A 19,246-nucleotide genomic window follows, 5' to 3' on the forward strand; every position below is an offset into this window, starting at 1 on the left:
CTTAAATCCTCTAAAGGTGCAATTCCTTTGGTGTTTCTCGTACCCGAACGACTTCCGGTGGTCTAGTATAGCCACCTGCCTGTGTTTGCGGTGAGTTCCTAGGAGACCAACTGAGACGGTGGAAACTAGAGTTCGAATGGCTCATGCCTAGAACACAAAGGTTCGGGATTTCCGAGACTAAAGTTTGGTTTAAATACCCAGGGGTATATCCTCGGCTTGAAACCTGTATGGCAGCCCCATAGATTGAGATAGCATCTATATGCACCTCATTTCTGGATACTGATCCAACTTAGTCTGTCACCCTGTTGGAGAATAGGGAAAGCTGCGGCCACAGCCAGGGAGAAAAGTTGCACCTGCAGTCTAACCAGGAAAAAGGGGAAGGTCCCCAGCAGCATGAGGTAGGTCATTGCCAATTACCCCTGTAAGGTACATTCGCTTTCTAGCTATTACATTGCATTTTTACATTGCATTGCATTGCATAAATCCTAAACTTTCAAGACGGCTTCGCGTAGCGTATAAGTCCAACTTTCAAACCGGCTTTGCGTAGCGTATAAGTCCAATTTTCAAACCAACTTCGCGTAGCGTATAAGTTCAATTATCAAAAATCTTCCTGCATAACATTTTGCATCCTGCCCCTGAACTGCGCTGGTTTGATTCCTTGCAAAGGGATACGTAGGCAACCTGCGGGCACAACCATTTACTCATCTTTGTTTATCTCATATGTTTGTCTAAGTCTTCGGTCTTATCAAAAATAGGTCGTCTTTGGGCTTTGACATTCACTCCCGTCACTTATGACTTCCGAGTTCTGTCAAAGAAGGGCAACTGTAGACACCCCATTTTTGACCGACCTTAAGACTCAGACGTCACCGGTTGAGCGCTCGGTGATGACGCATATTGTGCTCATTCTGAGGTTTCAGAGTCTCGGCTGAGAGCCTTGTCTCCGGACTTCGAGATTCTGTGTGCTTTATCTCAATTTGCGAACCAGGTTCTGTCTTCTCTTCTCGAAGGGAGGGAGAGGTCTCGTAGACCATCTCTCAGTGGCCGTAGGCTACATTTTGTGGTCGTAGGCCATTTTTCCCGTTTAGAGCCCAGTTTTCGGTTTTCGGAACCGTCGGCCGTGTGCCTCGGTTCAGGATCGCTTAACCACCTCCATTTTCTCTGGTTTTTGGCGCACACCTTATTTCCTCCCTTTTGAGGGACACTGTGGCCCGAGAGACCACCTTCGTGGTCGAATGCCACTTCCGGTGCCTAACAGCCCATTTTCGGGGTCCCGGGCCGCGCATTTCGGCCCCCCGAACCTTCGTTTACATCCATTTGGGTCCATTTTTTGGCAGGGGCCTCATCTTCATTATTAGAAAGATGGTGGTATGGTGGGAGACCAGCAATTTTTCTAAAAAAAACCAGCTTTTGTGGTCAAGAGTGATTCAGCATGAATCCGGGAAGAAGGAAAACATCTGCGCGGATTTACTGAAATGGGCATAACTCTTTGCACAAAGGGGATTAAGATATGAGGATACCACCGTTGGAAAGATTACTTCCGAGGCTTCATTTTTCACTCAAGAATCTCCTAAAGACAATTCCGGACAGAGGAGATATGGTTGATTGAAGTGGGGCATCACTCCGTTTGGACCGAATCTGCGCGGCTTCACGGAAACTAGCATAACTTTTTCCACATGAGGAATTTTAATGCAAGGTTTGCGGCATTGGAAAGCTAACTTCAAGGGATATATGGCTGACTAGATTTGGGGCTTAAACCTTTTGACCCCTAGCAGGCCAACCAGGTAAGGTGGTCGGCGGGCCACCTGAACCTTTTGAACTGGTTTTGGCCCTTTTGACCTGGCCGGCCCTTTTTTGTCCCTCTAAATGTATTCCAGCTAAGCCAGTTGTATTCCACCAGGTCCTATGTCCAAAATTTTCCCTCTTGTTTTGGTCTATTCAAATTGGTTTTCGCCCTCTTTGTTTTGGTCCATTCAAATTGGTTTTCCCTCTTTTTTTTTGCTCCAATTCAAATTGGTTTTCCCCCTTTCCCCCCCCCCCCTCTTTTCCTCTATAAAACCAGCACTTGAGCTCCATTTTGAAGGGTTATAAAAAAATCATTTGAGAGCTTTGCATTAAATCTCCCTCTCTCTCTACTCCAAACCTCAAAACCCTAAGATTCTTGCACCATTTCCACTACAACCCATAGCACCACACCACCATACTCTATTCCAGAAACTTGGAGGCCATTTGCAGAGGTTGGAAGCTCATAAATTTGGTCCAAAAGCTGCTGGTTCATTGCTCTTCAAGGGTAAGCACACTTTTCCCCTAAACTAGTCTTTTCTTGCTTCATTTATAAGCCTTGCTTGCAAGAATTTTTGGGCTCTGACCCAAACTATAAATAGTCATATTTTGTGCTCATCTCCATGTTTGATTAAGGGTCTTTCTCTGTTTGAGGTCTCCTCCTCACCCTTTGTGTTTAAACTCTCTTTTAGGCCTATTTTTGCATGATATTTTAGGCTTATTTGTGAGCTGTTTTGGACTTGGTCATAAACTGTGAAATGTCTTATTTTGAGCCCCTCTTCAACTTTGTTGAAGGGCTCTCCTCTGTTTGAAGCAAGAAGCTATCACTCGTCTCTTTATCCTTCTTTTAGGCATTTTTCTTGCATGATATTTTAGGCCTACTTGTGATTATTTTTGAAGCTTGAAATAAACTGTAAAGTGCCTTTTTTTGAGCCCCTCTTAAACTTTGTTGAAGGGCTCTTCACTGTTTGAGGTCATCTGCTGTCCCTTGTCTCTATTCTCTCTTTTAGGGCCATTCTTGCATGATAGATTAGCCCTACTTGTGTTTGTTTTTGAGAGTTGTCATAAACTGAAAAATATCTTTTTTTAATCTCATCTTCAAGTTTGTTTAAGGCTCAATTTTTGTTTGAGGTCATATGCATCTTTGTATGCTTGATTGTCTCCTATTTTGAGCCTTACACCTAAGCCCTTGTTGCATGCTTTGTTTGGCCTTCTAGCCACTGAAATCCAGTGCATTTTTAGTGGCTAAAACACTGTTTTAAGCTTCCAAATCAGAGGGGGGTGACCCCCTCTCACCTTGACTTGTTTGGTGGTCATGGCCTTCCAAAGAGACCCTATCTTGCATGCTTTGGAGTCACTTTCTAGGGTCAATTTGGTGAGTTTTGGGACTACCATATTTGATTTTCATAGTTTTTTATGCCATGCCAAATGTCTATCTTGCATGTGCTTAATGACTCCTTACATAGCCCTCTAAAGTAACTCATCATTTTTGCATGGCATGGTTGCATATCAGTGGTTATTTGGGCCTATTTTCACATGTTTTATTCACTGATTTTTTCTGGTTTGGTGAGATTCCATGTACATCCTATACTTGCCATGTAAACCATGTTTGCTAGTCAAGATTGCATGCTATTTTTGTCCACCATGCTAGCGTCTTTTGGCCATGATTTAAACTGGAAATATGCATGTTTTGGGACTGCCTTGGCTCTGTCTTTATACTTCATGATCAAATAATGCATGCTTTGTATAGCTACAAGTCATTCCATGTGCCTAGTTTCGGGTTTCGGGGTTCATCTTATGCATCGGGTGCCATTTTTCCATGTTTCGGGGCTGTTTAGCATCATATTTCAGTGCTGAAATTTGTGAGTTTGTATGTCATCTTGCATCCCTTGCCATGCCTTGTTAGAGTTACATGTTATGCCTAGGATCGGTCCTCGGTTTGCGTGCATGTGTGCACGCATTTTGATAGTCCCATTTTTACCTAATGGCCGCCAATTTGAGTGTGGCCAAGGTCCACTCATATTGGTGTAAGTCCATTGTGCATTATGTATGCCATTTTAATTTATAACATCGCGTATGTTAGGTTGTATGTTAGAGCATCGTGTATGTCATATTACATCGCGCATTGTGTATGCCATTTCATAGCATTGTGTATGCTAGGTTGCGTGTTAGAATTGCATTCATGCATGTCATGCATATTGCATTGTGTTTGGGATAGGTGTTAGCCCAAGCACGGGAAACGAAGGGCGTTTCGTATTCCAAGTGACGGAACGTGTCTCAATTCCTCAGTCACTGACACTCCGGATTATCCATGATGGAGTCTAGGCCTTGTTGTGTTTTCATGTACATTCATTTCATATTGAGTCGTGCAATTCGACTCCTCGACCATCATGCATCGAGATGCGTGATTGGTGGCACGAGGATCGAGGACTACACTCCCTGAAGAGTAGTCATGCATACATATGTGAAAATATTTTGCCATGCCCCTTGTTGCTCTCTGTTGCAGCAAATCAAGAATCAGCAGCCTTCCGGAGCTTGGCACGCATTCCAAGAACAATTGCAAACAGAGGCTAATTGGGACATCGCAGTGGATTTTCGCACAAGGCAACTCAAGCATGCATCATTCATCATCCGGAGCAGAGCTGAGGCAGTCCATAGCTTGCATGCTAATTTACTGCTTTCCTAGACTAATTTATTAATTAATTAGGGTTTTGTACTTATTTAGACTGTATTATTTATTCGGACATTCGGACTGTATTATTTATTCGGACCCTCTGCGCGAGGGCACACCTGTAATAAGTGTGCGTGTGTGTAATGTATGTCTTCCAACCCCACGTCTTTCTCCCTTTTATTTACCAGCTTATGATGGTTAGAATAGGGCATGTTTCAATTAGCATACAGCATGATAGCATGTTTGCATTCATTCATCTGTCTTGCATGCACCGGGCTCGGCGCATCATACTAACTACATTTGTAGTTCAATTTCAAGTTGAATACATGTTAGCTGTAGTATTTCATATGTCATCTTTAGAGTAGCCGAGCCTATCTTAGTTGCATTTTGCATGTGTTGCATTAGGCATTTCTGTATAATTAGGATCATGCATGGATTTCTAATTAGCTTCTGTTTTGGCTTGGAGTACTCGGTAAGTTTTTATGCTTTAGCATCCTTGCATGCGTGTGAGTGACTGCCATGATAGCATGCTTACCATGAGGCTAACTGCTTATGTGATATATCTGCCTGAATGCCTGTGGGTGAAGGTTGGGTTATTTGAATTGGAACAATTCATTAAGTGTGAGTTTTAAGCTCACTAGATAGTGGCAAAACTTTTTTTTTCTAAGCCCACTTGAGGGTGGCAAAATCTGCATTTAAGCCTACTTGCGAGTAGCAAATCACTTTCAAAACAAGCATGAAATGTTTTGTTCCAATTCAGGCGATCCAGTCTATACTTGTATGTTGTGCGCATCATATAGTAAATCTAGGCTAATAACCGGAATAAGAACGCATAAAGTTTTCAAAACTAGATATCATGGTTAGTAGAGGCCGATCTTTGATCGGGCGAGCAGGGGTGCTCACGAAGTGACCTTCCCCAATCTTACCCAAGTTCTCGAACCGAGGCAACTTTGGTGATGACGGACACGTGACCTTAAGCAACGAGTCAGGGTTTCCTAAATTTTCCAAAAATAAAATATTTAGGTGGCGACTCTGTATTTGGCAAAGCAGTCCATGTTTGGCACTTCTTTCAAAAAAATCTGTTTTCTCAAAACGATTTGCCGGATTTGGACTCTTTGGTTCAGATTAAGAACCGTGACAATTTGAGAGTCTGAACTTGTAGTGAGCCCAAATGAACAGAACGGGACTCATCCTCCCAGGGCGTTCGGGGACGTCTACAATATCTACAACTACTGATTTAGAGTAACAAACACAATATTGAAACCTCCTGGAAAAAATGAAAGGAAAGCACAGTTCCACTTTGTCGCCACCACTGTTGATTCCGAAAGGGAAGCACAATTTTGCATTATATGTTTTTTTATATAATATTTGTTTTATATGTGTTTTTACTCTACATTTCACTATTTTGACTTGTAATATTGGTGAACATTATGGAAGAAATACTATTATGCAATTAAGAAAAAATCAAAGCTATTGTACACTTGTTAAACTAATTCATATAATAACACTACTCAAGTAATTTATAAATCTTCTACCAATTGAGTTCTTATTACTTCGGTGGTTTAACACCTGACTATCCTTATAAAAATATGTCCATCTTATTGTCTTGTTTATCTAAATTTGCCTCTATGTATAATGTGCACTCTAAACTAAGTTAATGAGTATTGACATTGGATTACCTTAAAGAAAGTTCTCATATTGCTTAAACTAATTTATAGAAAAGTCCTCAAGAAGCATTAAGAAAAACTTGAAGTGGTGTTTTGAACCCAGAATCTTGAGTCCCTTTGCATGGTTTTGTGAGATTTTATTGGCAACAATGCACCAAAATACAAAAGAAAATACAAAAACACAAAAAAGAAAATAAAAAAGGAGCATAACACCAAAAAGCTTCAAACACGTCATGATCAATTCAAGAAAGGCAACACCCAACTCACAACAAAAATAAATTGAAGGATATGATTCTAAGGTTTGAAAAAGGTATTTTAGGAGAACAAATAAATAGGGAAAAATGTATTTTAGGAGAACAAATAAATAGAGAAAAAGGTATTTTAGGAGGAAAAAAAAACTATGTGATCATCGAATACTCACACACAACAAATAAATAAATTGAAGGATATGATTCTTTATTGTTTAAAAGTACTAAAATAAAAGCTTCAAACACGTCCTGATCAATTCAAGAAAGGCAACACCCAACTCACAACAAAAATAAATTCAAGGATATGATTCTAAGGTTTGAAAAAGGTATTTTAGGAGAACAAATAAATAGAGAAAAAAGTATTTTAGGAGGAAAAAAAAACTATGTGATCATCGAATACCCACTTTACTAAATGATGCTGAGACATTTATTCTATTTAAATACCCACTACTCTAACATCCACCAAAACCACTCACAGTAAAGCTACTGAGACTTCCACAATACACTTTGGACAAAAAAGATAAAGAAAACCAATAAAAGAATGCGAAACTTATGGAAGAAAGTGACCCGACTTATGGAAGAAAGTGACCCGATGGTTGAAGCAAATCATAAAAAATTAAAATGAAAAGTTCTAGCAGTACTATTTTTTATCAGGAGCTACACTATTGGCCACTGCTCCAAAGTTCCTTCCACTCCCAATTTTTTCACTACTTACCAGTCCTATTTTGCTTCATTGCTCATATTCTCTTTTATGCAAATGGAAAGGGGGGAATTTTTTTAAATAAAAAATCAAGTGGCTAAAATAAAAATGAAATGAAGATAAAAATACAATAGTGAATATATAAAACATGAGAGCAAAATAATATCAAAATAAAGAAAACATTTACTATATGAGTAATGAATAATTCTTCATGAGATGTAAAGCAAGTTCACCTTGATTTATCGATAACTTGATTACCAACAAAAATAGAAAAGAAACAAAAGAAATATTAAACTTACATTCAGAACTATAGGTTTAATGTTGAATGCCCTGTCAAAAAACTTTGTTTTCCAAGCTGAAAACTTACTATATCACAAATAATTTTTAAGAGTTAATTAAAATAAATGTTGAAAAATTCTTTGATACACATGGTGTTTATGATGAACTTGGTTATTAGACTTTTTGTAGTGTTTATGGTTATAACCCATGATGGTTTTGGTTATGAAATTTTGTGATGTTTAATTATAAATTTAAGTGGCCTTAGCTATGAGGATTTATGATATTTTTTAAAATTATGAACTATTACGATTAAAACTTTGGATGCATATCGTTAAAAAGCTTTTGAGGTGTATATAAATTTAATATGACTTATTGGGTCATTCTACCAATAAACATTTGCAATACTTATTGGGTCATTCTATCAAACTTTAATATGACTTATTGGGTCATTCTATCAAACGCGTGTAATGATCATAATTGATTTGAGTCTAGTAAACTCACACCAAAAAATAATAATAAAAAAAAAACATGATTAGTTTATTTCCTGAACACGTGTTCAGGAAATGGGTTCTAGTTGTGTGCCTATATAAAGAAAACTTATTGGGTCATTCTATAAGATGAAAAAGATGAACAAAAAATAAGATGAAAAAAAAATGACAACAAATTAAGGGTTTAAAAACTGTCTAACCCAGGACAGAAATAAAAAAAAAAAAGAACAGAGCTATCTAGATTAATATGGTAAAAAAGAAATTTAAAAAAAAAAAGAATGGAAAAATAGATAACCCAAAACAAATCTTCCCTACCACAACAAAAAACTGTATAGATTAATCTCAAAAAAACTGTCTAGATTAATCCCCAAAAATGTCCAGATTAAAAATATACCAAAATTTCTTTTCAAAAAATAAAAATATTAAAATTGAAATTCCCAATAATCACAATGTAGACTTTTAGCCTAAAATAGTCACACATTAGAGATTCTTCACATATCTAACGAATGAAAATGAATAAAAAACAGAACAAACCCAGAAACATAAATATAAATATGATCAAAATGAATATAAATAGGGATCTATGATGATGCATGTGGGTGTAAAGAAAAGGATTGAGGCTCAGATCTGCTTTGATATCAGGCTAAGAACTGTGTTTCAATCCGCCATGGCTGCAATCAACAGTTGCCTGGTGAGAGATAGAGAGAGAAAACCAGATCTAACCTCTGTCTTTCCCTCTCTTGCTCACCGACCTTCCGGGTTGCCTCGCCATGAAACGGATCCGATTATCTCAACGTCTGATTTGAAAACCCAGAAGAGAAAATTTATCATCACAACCTCTATTAAGGGTTCATTTGGGAAGAAGCTTTGATTAATGTTATTGTTGTATGTTGCTTATGCTCTGCAGAAGGATCGGTTTTAAACCAACCCAACGCTCACACACGCACGCACGCACGCACACAAAGACAGATAGATCGATAGATAGATATAGATGCATTGATCAGAGATCAGAAAAACACACACCCCCAAATCCAAATCCAAATCCAAATCCAAATCCAAGACCAACCAATAACTTCTCCATCCAAAAGGTTGTTGATTTTTGGAGATTGAAGAAGATGAAATCATAGGCTTCTTTTTTCTATATTATACAAATTACACAGAGGGGCAACCACCCTCAGAAACTTCCCATCTCCTAGCTTGCTTTGCATCTACATATATATACATCCAAAATGCAAATTATATATATTATACACACAAATACATACAGACTTCAGTCCGGGGACAATGACGCTTTGGCCGGGGACAGATTTCGGTCCGGTTCTGGCATAGACGACTCCCTTTCAACCCTTGTTCCCCTGTTGATCTATTTTATTCCGGCAGAGAGGGAGGGAGGAGGAGCACGATGAGGGTTGGGCTCCGACAGGGAAGCACGGGAATGGGCTCTGATGGAGGTAGACAGAGAGAGAGAGAGAGTGTGTGGGTGTTCAAAATTTGAAAACAGGAAGAGAGGATGGGAGTACGTATGAGAGAAAGAGAGAGAGGGTGTGTGTTGAGAGAGGGTGAGTGAGATGTTTTAGCCCTTGGATTAAAATCAATCTAATGGTCAAAATTTGGACAAAGGGACAAAAGTCCCATCCGGAATCAAATTCTTAGCTTCCTTGTTATATAGCTATACTAATTGTTTACTTGTGATCTCCAACATTTTTTTTTCAGTACTTTTTAGTTAATTTGGGGACCATTTGCTTTTAGAAGTAGATTGGATCGGATTATTAGTGAGAGAATTATTAATAAGGAAACTGTTAGTGAAGGGACTAAGAAAATTTGTGTTTGTTTGATAACCAGCGAACTAGCAATAATTCCTATTTGTTTTGAGAGATAGGAGTGAGATTAACTAATAAATTCCATAAATACCCTTGTTGCATCACTATCAAATTTGGGAATTGTTAGTGAATAGATTATGAAAAATTGTGTTTATTTGTGATATATTTTAATATTAAAATTATGTTTTATAAAAATATTATTATATTAAATTATTTTTAAAAAATAATTATGAAATAATGAGAGAAAACAAAAATACAAAAAAAAAATTCAAATCAACCCATTGTTTCCAAAACTAGTTCGTGATTTTAAAACAATGTATTGAAAGATTTTATTCAATTAAATGTTGCTTCATTCATATCAGCAGAGCTTTGCCTTCTCTGTTCAAAAAAAAAAAGGAAAAAGAAAAAAAGCAGAGCTTTGCCTTCTCTGTTCCAAAAAAAAAAAAAAGAAGAAAAAAGGCTGAGCTTTGCCTTCATCCATTTGCAGAGCTTTGCTGATAACGCCGCCAGAGAGTGAGAACTAGATCATCAAAACCACGACGATCATCACCTTCAATGACACCGACGATCATCATCGTCAATACGATTTTTTTGTTGTTGTTGTTGCAAGTTTCAATTTCGGAAACTACGAAATACCGTTGTGGCTAAATCTTGTTTTTGGGCAAAATTGTCTTTTACATTGTGATACCAACAATTTCATCTCTAATACTAAGGCCAAGTTTGGCAAGTCCAGAATAAGTCAAAAAGTTAAAAAGTTATTCAAAAAGTTAAAAAGTTAACACTATTCATCAAAAGTCAACAATTACGGCTGCACAATTCCTAATTCTAATTTTTTCTTACAAACCAATTTTTACAACTTTTTATTACATATTTTTTCATAAAAAATCAAAAAATTAACCAAAACATCTATATTTTCTTCCTCAATTTTTTAATTTAAAAAAATAAGAAATATATTTATTTAAGACACTCCAAATAATTCCTAAGTTCCCTGGGCCTATGCTCATCTGCTCGTTAGAGGGGATTTAGGCCTAGTTTGGGAAGATTGAAAAAAGATAAAAAGTCAAAAAGTCACTATCCTATTTAAGTCACATCATCTTATTTAAGTCACATCACCTCTCTAACACATCACTTCAAATCCAACCCAAACCTAACCCATATTTTATAAAAAATCAAAAAATACACTTATTTAGTCTTCCCAAACTAGGCCTTAGAGTCCGTTGGAACTTTGACTCTGTTGGTCCAAAAGGAAAACAAACATGAATTTGAGGGGGAATAGCTCACTGTTAGTCTAGCGCGGAGGTGTAACTTGGAAAACAGACGGAGCCTAGGGATTGATTGACAATTCCCCATAAAAAAAAAAACCATCAAGCTGATTTGGAATCAAGTAAAAAATTCATGTCATATCAATTTTGTCACTTACAAAAAAATAAAAATAAATAAATAAATAAACTTAATGAGAGGGTAATTTTTGGGAAAAATTGGGCCGAGCTCCGAGTTTGGCTTCGAGGCCCAAAACGCGAAGGGCTAAGTAAAAAGGCCGTAATGGCTACTTCGGCCTAGGGGCAAGGTTACTCCGGCCTTAAGGAGACAAAGTTACTTCGGCCCGAGGAGGTGAGATTACTCCGGTCCAAGGAAGAGTAAAGCCACTCCGGTCCGGAGACAACTCGGAGTTAGGCCGGTCTCAGAGTTAGTCCGGCCGCAGTATGTTCTGGGAAGACCGGTTTCAGAATTAGTCCGGTCGTGACATACAGCGGTTGGGACGGTCAGAACTTGCTACTTGGAAGTTTGAACTAAGCACATCAAGGTCAAACAGGGCAGCCGAAGTAATCAATTGGAGGAGCAGACCGAGCTAAGTATAGTTCGGCCCTCTGTGGCTCGGTATAGCCAATTTTACTTCGGTCATGTGGAAGTTCGGTCATATAAAAAACCATCCCACTTGGTTTAAGCAGTGGGGGAGGGTGCAAAAGGATAAGCATTATCCTTAGGAGAATGAATCCTAGGAGGACTCTGCATGGAGAAGTACAAGTCCTACTAGGATTGTGCCATACGAAACTTATAAAAGCTCACAAGCAACACCTTGGAGGAGGTAATTGAACACAATCTTTCTGAGAACTTAGAGCTTTGTCTATTTGTCAAGTTTTCTGACTTAGGCATCGGAGAGGTTTCCGGCACACACCCGCCGGCTAGCTCACGTTTGTGTTTTCAGGTGACAAAGCGACGTCGTACGGAGGAGCGTGGACTTGGTCAACAGGATTATACGAGGAGAATTATTTCCTCCCCGTACAATTGGCGCCGTCTGTGGGAACAACAGACAAGAACAAAAACCTCTTGACTAAGCTTCTCCTTTTCTCATTCAATGGCACACATTGAAGACTTGCCGCAGTCCGCCGTCGACGGACTAACTCCAGAAGGGGGCGCAAGGCGTGAGGGATTACCTGCTGTCCCTCCCATGGCGGACTTGGAGCCCCAACAACATAATTCCAGGAGGAGCGGCAGGGGAAGGCGGAATGGCAGCCCTCGTCACTCTCAAAGTCCCGACAGGCAAAGGAGGAGGATTGATCCTCAAGCCCTGGAAGATCGCGTAAAGGAACAGGATGAACTAATTCGAAGGATGGCGGCGGACATGGAGACTTTAAAACGCCAGATAAAGACCAAAGATGTGGCGACAGGAGAGGGGCGCAAGCATAAAACGCCCCCTCGCCACTCAGAGAATCGTAGTAGGAATACTACGCCCTCTCAAGGAGAGAGCAGAAGCCTCAGGACAGGCGACACTCACTCCTTATCTTCAAGAACTCGTCACTCCAGGTCTGAGAGGACGAGATCCGAAAGATCATATACTGAAGGAAGTACGTATTGGCCTTCACATTCACACCAAACCAGATCCAGACAAACCGAGCTACCCAGGTCATCCGACTTACGAACCGTGCTAGAAGAAAAAGCACGATGCAAGGAGGATGCCAGGGCAAGGGATCCACACCGAATTTCGGCCCTACAACGGTTGGCTCCTCGAACGCATGGAAGCGTCGAGGTTGGAATGCCAATACCGCGACCGGCCTACGAACCAGCGGACAAAGCATTGGCAAGGCTACAGACTTCGCCGTTTGTCCCAGCGATCGAAAACGCTCCCCTACCATCAGGCTTCCTTCAGCCGAAGTTCAATACATATGAAGGGAAGACGGACCCGTATTCACACTTGAGCCACTTTCGCCAAGTCATGGCCGTGTACAGGCGAAACGAGGCCTTAATGTGCATACTTTTCCCATCAAGTCTGGGCGACCTGGGCTTGACTTGGTTCGAAAAGCTCCCAGAAGGTAGCATAGCCTCCTGGGCCCAATTGGCAGAAGCATTCGTAACAAGGTTTCGGACAAATACTAAAACACCGGTGGAGATAGACCAGCTACTCTCCATCGACATGGGTGAGAAAGAAACTCTCAGATCTTACAACAGTCGCTACTGGGAGACATTCAACCAGATTGGAGACTGCCCCACCAATCTAGCCATTGCGCAATATAAAAGAGGCCTACCAGTAGGGAACCGACTAAGGGATTCAATTACTATGACGCCACCCCTCACCATGGAAGCCCTGATGGAGAGAGTGCATCAGCACATCAGGGTAGAAGAAGATGGCGCACGTTCCAAAGCCAAAACAAGTGCGGCCACGGTACCAGAAAAGAAAACCTCAGCAAAGGTTAATACGGTGGACCGAAGTAACAAAAATGGACGTGGCAGACGAGATAACGGAGAAGACCCAGACAAAAGATGGCTAAGAATTCGCACTGCCATAACCACGGTGTTCAAAAAACCAATATATCGGATTCTGAGCGAAATCAAGGATGAGCCTTTTGTCAAGTGGCCAGCCAAGCTTGGAGAAGCTCAGAAGAATTACGACGACAGATCACGGTGCACCTTCCACAAAGAAAAGGGGCACCGAACTGAGAATTGCACGCCCCTAAGACAGCATTTAGAAGAATTGGTGGCAGCAGGCCACCTGGACGAATACATTGAAGGAGGAGCACAACCGGCCCCCCAAGATCATAATGACCATCCCAACAGAATGCCAATCGACGCACCACCTCAAGGCACTATCAATGTAATTCATGGCGTTTTTGAACCTGAGCGCGTATGCGAGCTTAGAGGTTCAATCAAGAAGGCTGAACACTTTAGGGAAGTATTGAGTGCCCAACCCGCCATCAAGAAGGGGAGGACAGAGGCAACAAACGTCATGTCCTTTTCGGATAAAGACTTGGAACGAATTTACTGCCCCCATAATGATGCCCTGGTTGTCACTCTCCGAGTCAAGGATTTTGACGTCAAGCGGATTCTGATTGACCAGGGTAGTTCATGTGAGATCATGTATTACGACACATTCAAACAACTAAAACTGCAAGACAAAGACTTGGCGCCTGCAGTTTCTCCCCTGATTGGATTCAACTCCATGCCAGAGTGGCCTGTCGGCAAAATAATCCTTCCAGTCAGAGCAGGAAGTGTATCAAAGCAGGTGGAGTTCTGGGTATTGAAGGTCCCTTCCACCTACAACATCATCCTGGGCAGAACATGGCTGCATGCTATGCGTTCGGTAGCGTCATCATACCATCAGGTAATGCGGTTCCCCAATGACGCCGGTATAATCGAAGAAGTCTATGGCGATCAGATCATGTCAAAACAGTGCTTCGCCACAGCAAATGGAAGCCGAGCTGCCAAAGGATACGTTCATTCGGTGGAAGAACCAGAGAGTAATGAACTATTCGCGGACGTCGGCAAAGAGGCTGATCAGAAAGCGGTGGAAGACTTGGTGGAGGTAAAAATAGATGAGAAGAACCCGGATAAGTTCTTCTTGCTTGGCTCATCATTGTCCAGCGCTGAGAGATTAGAGGTCTTGGAATTCTTGACCTCTAATATCGAAGTGTTTGCCTGGACACCTTACGACATGCCAGGCATTGACCCAAACTTCATCAGTCACCAACTCAATGTCCACCCATCCGCCAGACCAGTCATTCAACGCACGCGCAGATCGGCACTCCACCACGCCGAAATAGTGGCAGAAGAGGTAGGCAACCTATTGGAGGCAGGAGCGATAAGGGAAGTGCACTACCCAAAATGGATCTCCAACACCGTCGTAGTGCCAAAAAAGAATGGTAAATGGCGTGTCTGCGTCGACTACAAAACAGTCAACAAAGCATGCCCAAAAGATAGCTTCCCTCTACCAAGGATAGATCAACTGGTGGACTTAACGGCAGGACATAACCGACTTAGCTTTTTGGATGCATACAGAGGCTACCACCAGATCGCCATGCATGAACCAGACCAGGAGGTCACTTCCTTCACAACACCAAGGGGGCTATATTGCTACAAGGTCATGCCCTTTGGCCTAAAGAACGCAGGGGCGACATTCCAAAGGATGGTCACCAAGATGTTTGAACCATTGTTAGGCAGAACAATGGAGGCGTACATCGACGACATGGTGGTCAAAAGCAAGGATGAGAATGACCATCTGAAAGACCTAGGCGAGATGTTCCAGATCCTGAAGAAACACAAGTTGCGCCTCAACGCATCCAAATGCGCATTCGGAGTTGGATCTGGCAAATTCTTGGGCTTCCTGGTGACCAACCGAGGTATAGAAGCAGACCCCTCTCAGATCAAAGCAATCCAGGAGTTGGAGAGACCAAACTCAGTCAAAGAAGTGCAGCATCTCACTGGTATGGCGGCTGCGCTAAACCGGTTCATAAGCAGGTCGTCAGACAGACTACGACCATTCTTCCAAGCTTTAAAAACCAAGTTTGAGTGGGATGAAGAATGCGACCGAGCTCTGGAAAGCTTGAAGGAGTACATGTCTTCCCCACCACTACTTGTAACTCCAGTTCCTGGTGAAGAACTCTTTTTATACCTGGCAGTTTCTCAGCACGCAGTTAGCGCAGTGTTGGTTCGTGCAGAAGGAATACAACACCTGCCCATCTTTTATGTAAGCAAGACATTGTTGGGAGCCGAAACAAGGTACTTGCCCTTAGAGAAACTAGCATTAGCATTAATGATGGCATCCAGAAAGTTGGCACATTACTTTCACGCCCACACCATAGTCGTTCTCACAGCCTTTCCACTAAAAGCTCTGTTTGAAAGGGCGAACTTCAGTGGGCGAATTTTGAAATGGGCAGTAGAGTTGGGACAATTCGACATCAAGTTCCAACCAAAGACAGCAATAAAAGCCCAATCTTTGGCGGACTTCGTCGCGGAATTCACTCCTGGAAGTCATCATATCTGCCCAGTCGACCTGACTGTAACAACCGAACTAGGGACGGAAGTTGACGCCGAAATAGCGCAACCCCTAGGGGAAGGTAGTCCATCAACCAAACTAGGGACAGAAGTTGACGCCGGAATAGCGCAACCCCTAGTAGAAGGTAGTCGATCAAGCACAAAGGCAGACTACATTAAGGATCACAAGGAAGAAACGAACAAAGGCTCACCAGCAGTTCAAACAGAGGACGAAGGGCAGACAGCCAATATGGACTTTGAAGAAAACACCATCCTTGACCCCACGGCATCGTCTGACCCTTCCATATGCTGGAAACTATTTGTTGGAGAGATGTGGAAGCTCTTTGTGGATGGAGCATCCAACCGACATGGTGCAGGGCTTGGCATAGTCCTCATCTCTCCAGACGGCCTGGTTATAGAGCAAGCAATCAACCTTGGCTTCCCAGCATCCAACAATGAAGCAGAGTATGAGGCGCTTATCGCAGGACTCAAGTCAGCACACTTCATGAAAGCAGCCGAACTAATGGTATACAGTGACTCTCTGCTGGTGGTAAACCAAATTTCGGGCGAATACGAAGCAAAGGACGACAGAATGGCCAAGTACCAAGAGTTAGTCAGAACAGAGATCAAGAAGTTTGATGTAGTAAGGATAGAACAAATTGGCAGGGAGGAAAACAGCCGAGCGGACGAGCTAGCAGGCCTGGCCTCAATGGCAGATACATCGATCCCTCATCCATTACTCATCGACTTCTTACCAAGACCAAGTATAGAAGACCCTGAAGCAGAAGAAGTATATTGCACTGAATTAGGCCCTTCATGGATGGATCCCATCATCCTGTTCCTAAAAGACGGCATCCTACCAGCAGAGAAAAAAGAAGCCAACAAAATAAGGGCAAAGTCGCAGCGATTTTGGCTATCTCCATCTTTGGCATTATACAAGAAGTCATTCTCTGGGCCTTACCTCAAGTGCGTTCATCCCAGCAAAGTAGAAGCCTTCCTATTCGAAATACATGAAGGGGTATGTGGAAGTCATCAAGGGGGAAGGTCGCTCGCCTACAGGGCTATTTCGCAAGGATACTGGTGGCCATATATGCAAGCAGACTCAGAAAAATATGTGAAGAAGTGTGAAAAATGCCAGAAATTCGCGCACCAAATACATCAACCAGCAAGAGAACTCCTACCTTTAACTAGCCCATGGCCTTTCGCAATGTGGGGCTTAGATATAGTAGGACCACTTCCAACAGCACCCGGAGGTAGAAAATTCTTTCTCGCAGCAACAGACTACTTCACAAAGTGGGTGGAAGCAGAAGCATTGGCGTCAATCAAAGAGAAGGATGTGAAGAAGTTTGTTTGGCAGAATATTATCACTCGGTTTGGCATACCAAAAGCACTGATCTCAGACAATGGAACTCAGTTCGACGGCAGGATCTTTAGAAGCTTTTGTGAAGAGTACAAGATAGAGTTCTACAATTCCACACCGGCATATCCCCAAGCAAATGGGCAAGCAGAAGCATCAAATAAAGTCGTCTTGGATGGACTAAAGAAAAGGCTAGAGAAGGCAAAAGGCAAGTGGGCAGATGAACTTCCTAATGTTTTATGGGCCTACCGCACCACACCTCGGCGATCAACAGGAGAAACACCATTCTCCTTAGCATATGGAATGGAAGCAGTGATCCCACTAGAAGTTGGCCTCCCCACAATTCGAAGCGAAAATTTTGATCCAGACTTAAATGGAGAAGCCATAGCCTTAGAACTCGACCTTGTAGAAGAAAGAAGAGAAAAAGCAATGGTTCACATTGCCGCCTACCAACGAGAGTTAATCAGAAAATACAGCAAAAAGGTACATCCAAGACAATTCAAGATTGGGGATTGGGTACTACGCAAAGTAATGGGAAACACCCTAATCCCAGGAGACGGCAAGTTAGGCCCAAATTGGGAGGGTCCTTATAAGGTGGTTGGATTAGCAGGCAAAGGGGCATACCACCTAGAAGACAAGGACGGCAAGGCAATCCCTAGGCCATGGAACACGGCTAATCTCAAGTTATTTTACTTTTAGCTTTTTCTTTTTCAAACATATGTAATTTTCTCTTCCTTCAATAAAATAAGAAATTCTTTTTGGCGCAAATTACCCTTTGTAAAAGTTAGCTTTCAAGACTTACGTATATTACAAACATGTTACTCTAAGTTAGCTGGAAAAACTAACTTAAAGGTTGGCTGGATTAAACCAACACCCATCCTAAGCCCAGGATAAGGATCCAGGCTGCAGGACATTTGGTCGGAATAACCAAATACTAGAAGTTAGCTGGAAAAACAAACTTCAACGGTTGGCTGGAATAAACCAACACTTTGTACTCCTTAGCCGAAGTAAGTGCATGACTAAGGAGTGGTTGGCTGGAATAAACCAACTCTTGTTACTCTTCAGCCGAAGTAAGTGTAAGGCTGAAGAGTGGTTGGCGGGATTAAACCAACACTTTGTACTCCTTAGCCGAAGTAAGTGCATGACTAAGGAGTGGTTGGCTGGAATAAACCAACTCTTGTTACTCTTCAGCCGAAGTAAGTGTAAGGCTGAAGAGTGGTTGGCTGGATTAAACCAACACTTTGTACTCCTTAGCCGAAGTAAGTGCATGACTAAGGAGTGGTTGGCTGGAATAAACCAACTCTTGTTACTCTTCAGCCGAAGTAAGTGTAAGGCTGAAGAGTGGTTGGCGGGATTAAACCAACACTTTGTACTCCTTAGCCGAAGTAAGTGCAGGACTAAGGAGTGGTTGGCTGGAATAAACCAACTCTTGTTACTCTTCAGCCGAAGTAAGTGTAAGGCTGAAGAGTGGTTGGCTGGATTAAACCAACACTTAGTACTCCCCAGCCGAAGCAATTATGTCGGCTAAGGAGTGGTTGGCTGGTAAGTATAGTTTAACCAACCAAAAACCGAAACAACACTTGGAGTAATAGAAGACACTACAAATGCAAGCATATACACAATAACCGGAATAAGAGAAGTAAAATTTTCATTCAAAAAGAAGTCATTACAAGGCTGCTTAGTTCGGTTACAAAGAAAAGACTACAAAATTAAGAAAAAAGTTCATCTATTTCGGCGTCGAAGGCAGCATCGGCGTCAACTTGAAGACCGGTTTCGGGCACTACAACATTTTCAGAAGGAAGAACGGGTTCGGCTGGAGCCACGGCTTCACTTGGTTGATCAAGAGTTAGATCTTCCACCACGGGCTCCGACCGCACTACCTGATCTGCATTCACAACCGAAGTATCCTCAGGGGCAGAGTCTTCATCAGAAACTTCATCGTCTGAGCCCTCAAGGAACTGCTGTTGCATGGCCGTGGCATAATCCATCAG

General features: G+C 41.8%; 1 protein-coding gene across 1 annotated transcript in view; it reads right to left on the reverse strand.

Annotated features, from left to right (window-relative positions):
* Positions 1 to 19,246, reverse strand: part of LOC145824400 (uncharacterized) — a 55,893-nt gene that overhangs the window by 34,637 nt on the left and 2,010 nt on the right. The window lies entirely within an intron of this gene.

The sequence above is a fragment of the Camellia sinensis genome, chromosome 4 (genome assembly GCF_055761805.1).
Source record: "Camellia sinensis isolate YWXY chromosome 4, ASM5576180v1, whole genome shotgun sequence".
NCBI classification, from domain to species: Eukaryota; Viridiplantae; Streptophyta; class Magnoliopsida; order Ericales; family Theaceae; genus Camellia; species Camellia sinensis.